The sequence below is a fragment of the Neoarius graeffei genome, chromosome 7 (assembly GCF_027579695.1).
Source record: "Neoarius graeffei isolate fNeoGra1 chromosome 7, fNeoGra1.pri, whole genome shotgun sequence".
In the NCBI taxonomy this organism is placed as follows: domain Eukaryota; kingdom Metazoa; phylum Chordata; class Actinopteri; order Siluriformes; family Ariidae; genus Neoarius; species Neoarius graeffei.
Window position 1 is genome coordinate 8,758,220 of NC_083575.1, and position 12,779 is coordinate 8,770,998.

Sequence of the window (12,779 nt, forward strand, 5' to 3'; positions counted from 1 at the left end):
GCAGGCACGGGGAGAACATGCAAACTCCACACAGAAATGCCCCCGTCAGCCACTGTGCTCAAACCCAGAACCTTCTTGCTGTAAGGCGACAGTGCTAACCACGGCACCACCGTGCTGCCAAGCACAACCACCATTTTCTCAGATAGTTCACTGGGAAACAATTTTGACTAGTCGACCAATAATTAAAGGGGGAAAAAAAGTCACTGGCATGTTAAAGAATATGCCAAACTGCACAAATTACATTTCCACAATCAGAGCTTGAGAGTCCAACAAAAGAAAATGATAGACACGATGAGTATTTTGCACATTTATCATATGCCCTGTTCAAGGATGTCCCAAATAAAATATCCTCATGCAGGTGACCTGGAAGACTCGCCACCTGAAATCATTCATTCTGGAACCGAGAGTACACGGCATGGCAGCGTGTGTCCAACACCAAAAGCAAACAGTAGGAGCAAGATGTCGGAGTGCACTGATTATCTGTGAGCTTTAGTCATTGCTCTAATTGCATATTTTATACACACACTACCGTTCAAAAGTTTGGGGTCACCCAGACAATTTTGTGTTTTCCATGAAAAGTCACACTTTTATTTACCACCATAAGTTGTAAAATGAATAGAAAATATAGTCGAGACATTTTTCTGGCCATTTTGAGCATTTAATCGACCCCACAAATGTGATGCTCCAGAAACTCAGGCCCTGTCCACACGGCAACGGATTCAGGTGACTCCGATACAATTGTTTATCGTTTCGGCCTGGCGTCCACATGGCACCGGCGTTTTGGGTGCCCAAAACGCAATCTTTTTGAGAATGGGTTCCAGAGTGGAAAGATCTGGCAACGTTGCCGTTGTGAAGTCGTCTGGATGAGTAGAACGGATTTGTTTACGATGACGTCACAACCACATGACTGTCAGTGCTTCACACCGGGTAGAAGTGTAACGAACTCGATGCGAGTTGTCAACAAATCCTATAACTTGGTTCATGAAACGCGCTTACACAATATTTTCACTGTGAATATTTATTGTGTAATGGTGCAAAGTGAGAGAGAGAGAGAGAGACTCTGCCCTTAGGGCAGAGTCAATCCCACCAGCAAAAATAGGGAAAAAAAGGAGCGATCTCACCTCTTCAGATGTTGATTTAAGTCCGACAATACATTCCTCAAAAAGGGCGTAGAGGAGCAAATTAATCCATCAACGTGTAACATTCAATTTATTCTGGACCATTAAAGACGCCGCCTTCCGCGTAGAATCATACGTCATCCTCGCCGCCATATTGGATAGGTCAAAGCGGAGAATAAAGATTCATGTGCTGCCTTTAACTGTACCAACAGGTTTACCGTCCAAACGAGATCATATGGAATTACCTTTCACAGGTGAGAAACAACAAATTAATCCATCAACGTGTAGTATTCAATTTATTCCGGACCATTAAAGACGCCGCCTTCCACGTAGAATCATACGTCATCCTCGCCGCCATATTGGAAAGGTCAAAGCGGAGAATAAAGATTAGCTGCGTTTAACTGTACCAACAGGTTTGCCGTCCAAACGAGATCACATGGGATTACCTTTCACAGGTGAGACTGGAAAAATACTTTTCATTGTATTTGGTCATTATAATGTAATTTTACGAACTGACTTTGTGGCTAATATGAAGTCTCGCGCATAATAGTTTATGCGCATGCGTCCTTACTACTTCTATTGTTCTGGTGTCTCCGAAGGGACCGTCTTACAGCGCCCCTAGAGGTGTGGCATGTGTATTGCATCGTTTTCAGCAAGCGTTGCGTTGCCATATGGACCTGATATTTTACTGATCGTTGCCCATTTGGACGCGATATATTTTTAAATAACATCTTGTTGCCGTTGTCGTGTGGATGTAGCCTCAATCTGCTCAAAGGAAGGTCAGTTTTATAGCTTCTCTAAAGAGCTAAACTGTTTTCAGCTGTGCTAACATGATTGTACAAGGGTTTTCTAATCATCCATTAGCCTTCTGAGGCAATGAGCAAACACATTGTACCATTAGAACACTGCAGTGAGAGTTGCTGGAAATGGGCCTCTATACACCTATGGAGATATTGCACCAAAAACCAGACATTTGCAGCTAGAATAGTCATTTACCACATTAGCAATGTATAGAGTGGATTTCTGATTAGTTTAAAGTGATCTTCATTGAAAAGAACAGTGCTTTTCTTTCAAAAATAAGGAAATTTCAAAGTAAACCCAAACTTTTGAACGGTAGTGTGTGTATATATATATATATATATATATATATATATATATATATATATATATATAATTCAAAAAACAAGCATGGGCCAATGACTAACCATATGAAAATGTAGAAACTCGCCAAATTAATGACATGCCTACTGATGTCATCAAGGTTCGCACTGGAAAAGGAAAAAAAAAAAAAAACACTTTCAGGTTCCGAACCAATTTACTTTTGGGTCAAATTTGGTGTGTGAGCCAGAACAGAATGCTAGTTGGGGGAAAAGGGGTTACATGTGTGTTCCTACATCTACTGCAGCATCAGAGAGGTTTTTCTGGCATGTTCATCTCCAGTCTCAAACCTTTCTGGATCAGCCTCTGTGAGCTAGCAAGTTCTGCTGATCTGACTCTTAACTTGCTGAAATGAATTAGACAGCAATGCATGGCATGCGGCTCTTTTACTCCTGTGGCGTTGGTTGTGATGGATTTCACAATGCCACAATTCAGGAGTATTATTTTATTCAGCGTTAAAGCACAACAACAGTAAATGAGGGAGTAATCCTTTGGGGAGTTTCATTTCATCAACGTTGATTCCATTAAAGTTAATAATGCCATGGAACAGTCTCAAATAATTTTTATTTTTTTTTTACAACATGGACAATAAAGTTTTACTGTTTTATTCGGAGAGGAAAAAATCTGCTGCATCATCCTCATGCTATCTCAGCTCTCGATCATTGTGTTGTTTCACAGCAAGCGGTCCAACATATTGCTCTCAAGCAAGACACGGTTTATCAGGGACTGAATCTGTGATCTTCAAGGTGTGTATGTGTTGGACTGATTGATCTGTTGTGCCTGATCTAAGTCTCAGGAGTTCTGTTCTCCTCAGCAGGAACAACCTGATGCAGTGGCAGCTGATCTTATCGTAAGCTAACAAGATTGTCTTCAGATTTTGAAAAAAAAAAAAAATGAAAGGAAAAAAACCCACTGGTGTCTTCAAGACTCCATGTATAACCCTACAACACCATGTTTCCCAATCAGAAAGGATTTCAAGTCGGAACCATTTGATATATTCACAAGAGGTGCTTTCAGACCAGAGGAACTTTTCATTGTTCTTAAACCTGTTGGAGGAAGTTCCCCTTTTTTGTACGTCCACATTGCAGGAACTAAGAATGATTTTAGTTCTTCAAACACTGTTTTGAAGAACTTTTTTAGCTCGTACTTTGATTCAAGAGGAACCATGAGTGACATAACAAGTGTATTGTGATTGGTCCAGATGATGGGTTAAACACATGAGCCAGTTATGCAGCACAGATAACCACCAGTTTTAAAAATCCATGTAAATTGTTAGCCAACAATTCATAATGTTAAAAAAAATGAAACAAACAGACAAAAAACCCATGGCCAAATGGAGCGACAGTGAAGTCCAGGCTTTATCGAGCCTATATACGACAGAGGAAATACAACGCATCAAATGAAACAATCTTCATGTTCGTCCATGTTTTTATTTATTTATTTATTTATTTATTTTAGCCATCACAAAAGAAAAAAAAAACCTTCTCACCTATGAAATAATAGTTCACACTAGCATGTTAGGTAAACATATTTGAAGTAATCACTAACTATTTTCCACCATAAATTTGTACTTTATAATGCAAAATAAATAATCTACAGTCAGCACATAACACTTCCTGGTCTGCCTACAGTATTCTAGTGCCGCTTTTCCACTACCAACGCGGCTGAGCCGTGCGGTGCTGAGTTGGGCTGAGTCGAGCTGAGCGGGGCTGTTGGAGTTGCATTTCGACTACAACCGCGCTGAACTGTGCTGGCTGGAAGTGGGTGGACACATTGGGTGGAGTTAGTGAAAGTGGGTGGACGTTACGTGATGTCGTTAGGCGGCGCAAACAGTGACATCAGTGACCTTTTAAGCGGTAGTCTCACGACCCGGATAGTAAACAATAAACATGGAGGACATGGAGTCGTTAGTGTTGCTGGTCTTGGTGCTGTGGCTTGTTGTCACCGACAACGCCAACAGATACTGGCAAGAGTGTATAGATGAGGTGAGGCGCATAAGGCTTCAGAAATTCTCGTAATTCGTAATTATTATTCTTCCGGGTTTACAGATCCCAGCGTGCTCGCGGGGCGTGTGTGGGCATGTGAGGACACTCCTCCTCACCAATCAGTGCACAGGGGAGTGTCTCCTCACGCCCCTAGCCCCACTCAGCTCGGTTTGGCTCGCTTCAGCCCTACTCCAAAACCGTGCGAGTTTTGGGGGCTGAGCAGGGCTGAAGCGAGCTGAGTCGTGCTGTTCTTAGATAGTCGAAACGCGAGCCGTGTCAGGCTGAAGTGAGCTGAAGCAAGCTGAAGTGAGCTGAAAAAGGGTAGTGGAAAAGGGCCATAGGGCATGGTGGAACAAGATCAACTGTGAGCTACTGCTCACTTACGTATCCCCCCGCTCTCGCTTATATCAGAATGCAAGCAATCAAAGGAATAGGGCACTTATTATGAATGTTGACTTCAACAAATAATTAACCCTGAAACAAGTAAGTAAATAGCAGTGTTCTCCCCGGGGGTTTCAAATAGCATCCTGGTCAACTGTCATTTTGAAACAGCATTTTGCTTCTTTCAATAGCATCAAAATCCATGCTACATGTTTTGTAAATACATTCAGTCAGTAGACAGGAAGCCAAATGTGGGACAGACCTGAAAACGGTAAACACAGTATAGAACCCCAAGCTGAAGTTTGGTACCAAGTGGCTATGATTTGTGGTTGCTGAGAAAAAGGGTGTTTCGGATCGATGGAGATACAGATGGACAAATGGACAGAGGAAAACCAGTATACCCCCCCCCCTTGGAGCAGGGGTATAACAATCCATTTCTATAGAAACATGTGACCGAAACGTGACACACCAAAGTGGGCGTGTTTTAATCATAATGCCATGAGTTCACTGTTTTCAGAGCCATACAAGAACATTGGACAAGACTTCACATTAGCATTCTTGCTGGTGGTTTAAATGCAAACAGAAAAAAAGCCCCTGAAGGTACAATATGCCGTTCCTGGGATAGTTCCCCAGGGGGGAGTTCCTCTCAATAAGACCTGAGAACAGCTTGCTCCATAAACACCTTTAGAGTGTAATGGTGTCTCCTAGAGATGGAAGTTCCATCACGCTAACCTTCAATCCAGTAAAAGTGTGAGAACACAGACAGTCACTCACCTTCAAGAAGACATCATAGGCAATGAAAGGGAAATTGTTCAGTCTGAACACATGCTACCGGAGATGGGACTACAAAAGTATTTAGTCTCTGTCTTGATCTAAATGTCTGGGGAAGGTATAGAGCAGTAGAAGGTGAGGAAGTCCTTCAGAGAGTCCTTTACCTTCCAGACAAAGGCAAACAAACTGCATATTCAAAATTATCTCTTTCTCTCTGAATATTACCTCCTGCTGCAGCACTGATAAAGAGGTGAATATTCTTTGAAGGATTTTTCTAGAACCCTAAAACAGAGTAGAACCTTTTCAAGAAGTTAGAACCGCTAACTATCAGAAGCTAGAACTGTGAACAGAAATCTTTCTTCCTTTTTTGTCAACATTCGCTTCGATTCCAGCCAAAACTGGTGACTTCTTAAAGCAGTGTTTCTCAACCACGAGGCCACAGCCCATTAGTGGGCTGCGAAGTGCCATCCAGTGGGCTGCAATTTTTTTTCAAGTTTGAAGCCAAATACTAAATAGTTCAGGATGTTGTAGTGTCCCAAATTCGGTAGCTGGTTTGATGTACACCTTTCAAGTGGAATAAATATGTTTGTGGGTAAATTAAGAACAAGTCTTTATTAATGTCACATTCCTCCTGGGCGGCATAGTGGTGTAGTGGTTAGCGCTGTCGCCTCACAGCAAGAAGGTCCTGGGTTCGAGCCCCAGGGCCGGCGAGGGCCTTTCTGTGCGGAGTTTGCATGTTCTCCCCGTGTCCGCGTGGGTTTCCTCCGGGTGCTCCGGTTTCCCCCACAGTCCAAAGACATGCAGGTTAGGTTAACTGGTGACTCTAAATTGAGCGTAGGTGTGAATGTGAGTGTGAATGGTTGTCTGTGTCTATGTGTCAGCCCTGTGATGACCTGGCGACTTGTCCAGGGTGTACCCCGCCTTTCGCCCGTAGTCAGCTGGGATAGGCTCCAGCTTGCCTGCGACCCTGTAGAAGGATAAAGCGGCTAGAGATAATGAGATGAGATGAGACATTCCTCCTTTGCATTAACCCCCCCCCCCCCCCCCCCCCCCCAAGCACCCGCAGGCAGGGGCGTATCACCCGCGGGGGATGCGTACGTTTCATCCCCCCCACTTTTGTTGAAACACAATTTCATCCCCCGCACTTTTGTCAGATTAAAATGACATCATTATGAAAATTATACAGCTACTATAAAATGTGTAACAAGGAAGTAAACTATTGCCATAACGTTAGACAAAAAACAGCCACGCAACGGACTCAAAACAGTTTTTCTCACCCGACCAATCAGCAGTTGCGTGAATATAATAGCCAGTTTGCGTAGCATGCCAAAAGCGCTCAATAATACAGTATCTGTCTGCAGAGCCAACACCAGTTTTACCGCTCCTGATTCACCGTTCCAGGTTTGACGTTGCATGCGGTGCTTACTGTGCCTGGCTCTGCGGCTCTGAAAGCAGAAGCTGAAAGGGGTTTCAGTAGCCTCCGAAGGCTGAAAACGTGGCTGCGAAGTAGCATTCCACAAACACGTCTTAATAGTGTAGCTGTGTGTCATGTTCAGAAGAACAAACTTGACCTGATGGACAGACAAATGATTGCTCAACAATTTGTTTCTTATAAGGAGCAAAGAAAAAACACATTTGGTTGGTTCAAACACAAATAGTGTGTCAGGGTAAAGTAAGGTTGTCAGGATTTGTTGACAGTGATGTTAAATAGTAGTAGTTACTAGTTGTAAAGTCAGTTGAGGCAAGTTTTTTATTACGAGTGTGTGTGTTTGTACCAAGTCTACTTTTCGTGCATTATAACTGCTTATCACTTTTTAGAAAAGTTTTTCAATTCAGATTTAAAGGCATTTCAAATCGAATGAATGTTCAATAATTGCTGTACAGTAATGTTATTTGGCCATTAAAGTGCTGATGACACGTTTTTGACATCTTTGGCGATGTTTTATAACATCTCATCTCATCTCATTATCTCTAGCTGCTTTATCCTTCTACAGGGTCGCAGGCAAGCTGGAGCCTATCCCAGCTGACTATGGGCGAAAGGCGGGGTACACCCTGGACAAGTCGCCAGGTCATCACAGGGCTGACATATAGACACAGACAACCATTCACACTCACATTCACACCTACGGTCAATTTAGAGTCACCAGTTAACCTAACCTGCATGTCTTTGGACTGTGGGGGAAACCGGAGCACCCGGAGGAAACCCACGCGGACACGGGGAGAACATGCAAACTCCACACAGAAAGGCCCTCGCCGGCCCCGGGGCTCGAACCCAGGACCTTCTTGCTGTGAGGCGACAGCGCTAACCACTACACCACCGTGCCGCCCCTGTTTTATAACATAAAAAGTAATTCCCAATGATCCATATATTAATTCACGAAGGCGCCTATTTTACAAGTTATGATAAAAAACGCGGCTATTTGGGCAAATTTGACGGGGCTGCAGCACCCAGGAGACGAATGAGGAGGAGGAGCTACTGTATATGACGTCAGCGAAAGAACCTTCCTCCTCACTTACCAGTTTGTTGTTGATGCGACAGGTGTTCAGTTTATCATTATTAGTATTTTTTAGGGGTGGGACGCGATTAAAAAATTTAATCTAATTAATTAGAGCCTTTGAAATTAATTAATCGAAATTAATCGCATTTTAATCGCATAGAAATATCTGACTTGAGAACAGGTAGAAAGACATTTTTTTCCACATGGATTTTGAATGACAATACATAAGCTTAAATCAACAAAATATTATTTATTTTTTTTTTCAAAACCAAGATCAACAAGCCAGTGCAAATTCTGCCATAAAGTTCAGCATATTTAGGAAAGTTAATTTCAGAAATTCTACCACTGCAATGGGTCTGCAGTCGAGAGCCGCCCAGTAAGCCAGCGCGTTGGTCATTTTCTCTGCCGTGGTCTTGCTGACCTTGCCCTTGAAACTCAGTTGATGTAGTGTGGGTTGGCTGTGTGTCGTCCGTGTTGGGTTAGCTTGCACGCCATCTGCCAAGCTTGCTGCTACATGTTTGGCATTGAGGTGGTATTTCAGGCTTGATGCGCTGCGGTGATACGCGAACTCCTTGTTGCACAATTTACATACGACCACGCTCTTATCAACTCTCCCGTCCTGTATTTTATAACAGAATTTCCCCTGCATGGGGCCAACTAAAACGTTCTCATCCGCTTCTTGTACTTCTTCCATCTCTCCTTCCAAAAACCAGCGTCCTTTAAAAACCGGCGTTCTTCTTCTCCTGTTCTTTTTCTGTTTCCGTCCGGCTGTATTCTGTCACGCATTAGTGCTGCCCCCACAGGTAAAATCCCAAACGACTTCTTCTGAGTTTCCAGAAGGCTGTGTACACCATCAGACGTAATGCCACTCTCCACTGCTCTAATGCAGAAGGACGTGTCTGTTATAGTGTGCGATTAAAATGCGTTATTTTTTTTTACGCGTTGATATTTGTGTGATTAATTAATCGAAATTAACGCGCTAATGTCCCAGCCCTAGTATTTTTATTAGACATTATTATATATAGTTATTATGCCTTCGCGTTGTGTTGCCGGCTTTTGCTCCAAAACCCACAAGGATGGGGTAAGTTTATTCAAGTTTCCCAGAGATCCTGAGCTGCATGCGAAGTGGGTGAAGCAAGTCAGGCGCACTCGTGACAAGTGGGAGCCCTCACCAACATCCGTCCTGTGCTCTGAACACTTCGATTTGGATTGTTTTGACACCCTTCCCAGCTTAAAAGAATCTCTTGGGTGTTCAGTTCAGCACAAACGTGTGTTACTACCATCAGCAGTGCCTACAGTATTCCGGAGGGGGTCTACTAGTAGCTCTGCCGGATCCAGCAGTCGCCTGGGACAAGGCGACTCCTCCAAAGACAGTCCTCCTGTCAGAACATGTGTTGAGAAACGACATAAGATAAAGGTACGTAGAGCTATAGAGTGCTCCGACATGATGCTAAAAATAGTAACACTGCGGTCTGCGCGGCCATCTTGGAAGTGACTCGCTCCAGAGTGCTCATAGAGTACACATCATAGAGTACACATTCATGATAATCATAAATGTAATCATAAAGTCGGCGTGATATCAGTCATGTATTTGCTTGTGAAAGCTTGCAGCTTTCATGTAACTGCCGCCTAGCAACGAGAGGCAAAGGGTAAAGAGGGTAGGCTATCATAGATTCTATTCGGAAGAGATCAACACATGATTGCTTAAAAATTAGGTATTTTAACAATTTGCATCTGTTTTGTGATTATCGTGACACTTGTGTGTTATATAGAACTGTACATCTTATCAGCACATCGAGGATCTTCCACCGGAGGCTTTAGCAAGTACTCGTAGCAACACTACACTTTATCCTTTGCCATGCGTTGTTAGGGAACGGTAGCAAGTACCCCGATGACTGACTTCAAGAATATGTAGAAAAAATTTAGAAATTATACTTTCCAAAAGTCATTTGAGCTTAGTGTATTGCATTTCCATTTATATTGTAGGTTCTTGCTGATGTTTTTGCGGAGTATGACGCAGCTGCTGAATCAGAAGCTGCAGAGTTTGTATGTACTAGTTGTGAACATTCACATTATTATCAATCTCATTTATTTAAAATCAGATAAAATCATGCCATCATGATCACTGCTTAAAGTACCAGTATTTGGTTGTTGAAGAGCTAGCACTAGAGAGTTCACTGGCGTTTTCATGCGCCATTTCCATTGAGTAGAACAGCCAGTGAACCGCAGCGTGTTCTTCCGCTGACGTCACAACATGGCCGCGAGCCACGGACCCAGTTTTCTTGCGCTGTGCAATTAAAAGTTGGATATTCGAGTAACAGCTTCTTTTCACGTAATTATAACAGAAATTTAACGTTTGCCATGTTGTATAGTTTATTTAAGAAATTGCATAGAGTCATGTTCGTGTCATCAGCCCTTTAAGTGTTTGTTGTATGTGTAGTCTATTGCATCATTTTCAAATTTTATGCATTAAACCTGATGTAATGCATGATGCAAACAAGTTTTGTACACGAATTTGAATAATTAAAGACATTAAAAGCAGGAACTGCCCCGTCTTATTTGAATGCTATACTAAAGAGGTCCTTCCAGGATGCTGCGCTTCTCCAACATGAACTGATTAGCCATGCCTCCTGCTCACACAAAGCGATCCCAGTCCAAACCGTTATGCATGATGGTGTATGATCTATACACTGTGTATGACTTCTTGGGCTATGTGAAGTTTTTGGTTTTGTTTATATCAGTGTATACCAGTGTAGGCAGCAATACTGACATCTCTGTTATAGAACAGTATCCTGTTACCTAGAATTATCACTCAATACTTTTTGCCTTCACTTACTGAATAATTACATAGCCCTGGCAGTAACAACACCAAAACCCAACATGATAGATCTCTGCATGAAATGCAGAACTTGGCTGGAGTCAGCTGGATTTATAGGCTTTCTGCTGTCCTCCCTTTCATTTGCATCCATGGACCATGGGTATGAAAAAGTTCCATATCGGTCATTGACAGTCCATCACAGTGTACACGCCGGGCGTGTATATAGCCATAAACCGATTTCTAATGATATGGCTTCCCCATTCCAGAACACCCCCACTTTTGGAAAGCTTGATACACCCCTGCCCGCAGGTAAGCACCGTGGGCAGAATAAATAAATCTGTTTGTGGGTAAATTATTTGAATCTGTGATGCCTGCTGGAAGAGAAGAGCAGGGAGGATTGAGAATCGAGTGGCTGTGGTTTGTTTACACCTGATACTAAAACTTGTAGCATCCTAAAAACCATTGCAAAGACATGTACAAAGCCCAGAAATTCCTCCTTCCCCAGGCAAAAACGATACAGCATTTATCTTGTAGTGCCCTGAACCCCAGATCTTTAACCCAGCCACATATAAAAAGTTGTTCTTCTCCATGCTCTTCCAGATTTTCTTCTGTGTGTCCGTGTAGAATGATGTCTGCAGCACCAGGTAGTTTGAGACGTTGGGGAACTCAACGGATGGATAATTTTCCAACTCATAATGAATGAACGAATGAATAACTTTATTTAAAGATGACCAGTTGATCAGCAGAGCTGGTGGGGTCAGGCATGTACAGATACAAATACAGTAATTAGACTAAAAATGTATACAATCTTAAAAAAAAAAACCTTAAAATCTGTTGATTATCTGTTAATTATCTTCTCATTGTTTATTCATCGTATGCATAACTATTGTTTTTGTATTTAGTTCCAGCTACAATAGGATTAAAATTTATTCGACTAATGTCAAATTTAGCTGGTAAATTTTTCTTTCATAGGAAAAATCCTTCTTTGTTAGCGTGTAAGGATCTAATACCATTGAGTGGTTTCTATATCCTCTTCTTTTGAGTGTACTTCTTGGTTTTAATAACTTGCTTGTTTGCTGGACACAAACATGGCAATACGTTCTTGCGTTTATGGACCAGACTCCACTTTTGGATCATTAATCCCTTTTGACTGAGAATGCCCTGCATGCATGGGTTTGACTTCTGGCACATCCATACAGTTTTAAATACAATACCTACAATTAAAAACAGTTTGTTTTAGTGCATTTATTTAATTCCTGGGCTCCCATCTGTAATAGGGAGTGATGTTGCATCACATTGATAGACTTTATAATAAATTATTAGATTTGAATAGGATAGATGAGCTAAAATAATTGGGGCTCTTTTTTAATGGGCCCCAACTCGTTACAATTATCAATAGGTGGGTCTTAAAGTAGGAAAGGTTGAGAACCCCGGTCTTAAAGGGTCAATGAAAAACCATATGATAGTACATTTCTGTATCAGAGGACCCTTTTAGGAAGCAAAGGACCTTGAATTACCCAATGGACCATTAAAAAGCCTCTTGCATTCATGTTCCTTCCTTCCTTCCTTCCTTCCTTCCTCCCTTCCTTTCACTTTTGCATCTTCAAAGCTATGTAGAACCCAACCACAGTGATTCCCAATCAGAAAGAATTCCCAATAGACCCCTTTTAGGAAGCAAAGAACCCTGAATTATCCAATGAACCATTAAAGGACCCATGGCATGGTGGTTTGTTGATGCTTTAAACGGGCTCGTGGAGGTTTCCGGATGTTATATCCGCAGCCTTTCTCGAAATGAACCCTCGGCACGTAGATATAGCCTCCTGGGAGAAAGCCCCATTTCAGCGCTTTTCCCAGTGCGTCGTTTTGCTAATGAGAAGCATGGAGGCGGGGAAGGGTAGAGGGTGGGGGCGAGTCTTATCATTAATATTCATAACATGTAAACGTGTTACCTCTGATTGGCTAACAGCACTGTGACGCTACCTCCAGTGGGTCAGAACAAGCGGATGTGGGTGTCTTACTATGGCGAGAGAGAAGGAACAAACCGCGAAGG

General features: G+C 42.4%; 1 protein-coding gene across 1 annotated transcript in view; it reads right to left on the reverse strand.

Annotated features, from left to right (window-relative positions):
• Positions 1-12,779, reverse strand: part of LOC132889094 (pro-neuregulin-3, membrane-bound isoform) — an 855,315-nt gene that overhangs the window by 310,751 nt on the left and 531,785 nt on the right. The gene's annotated exons all lie outside the window — the stretch shown is intronic.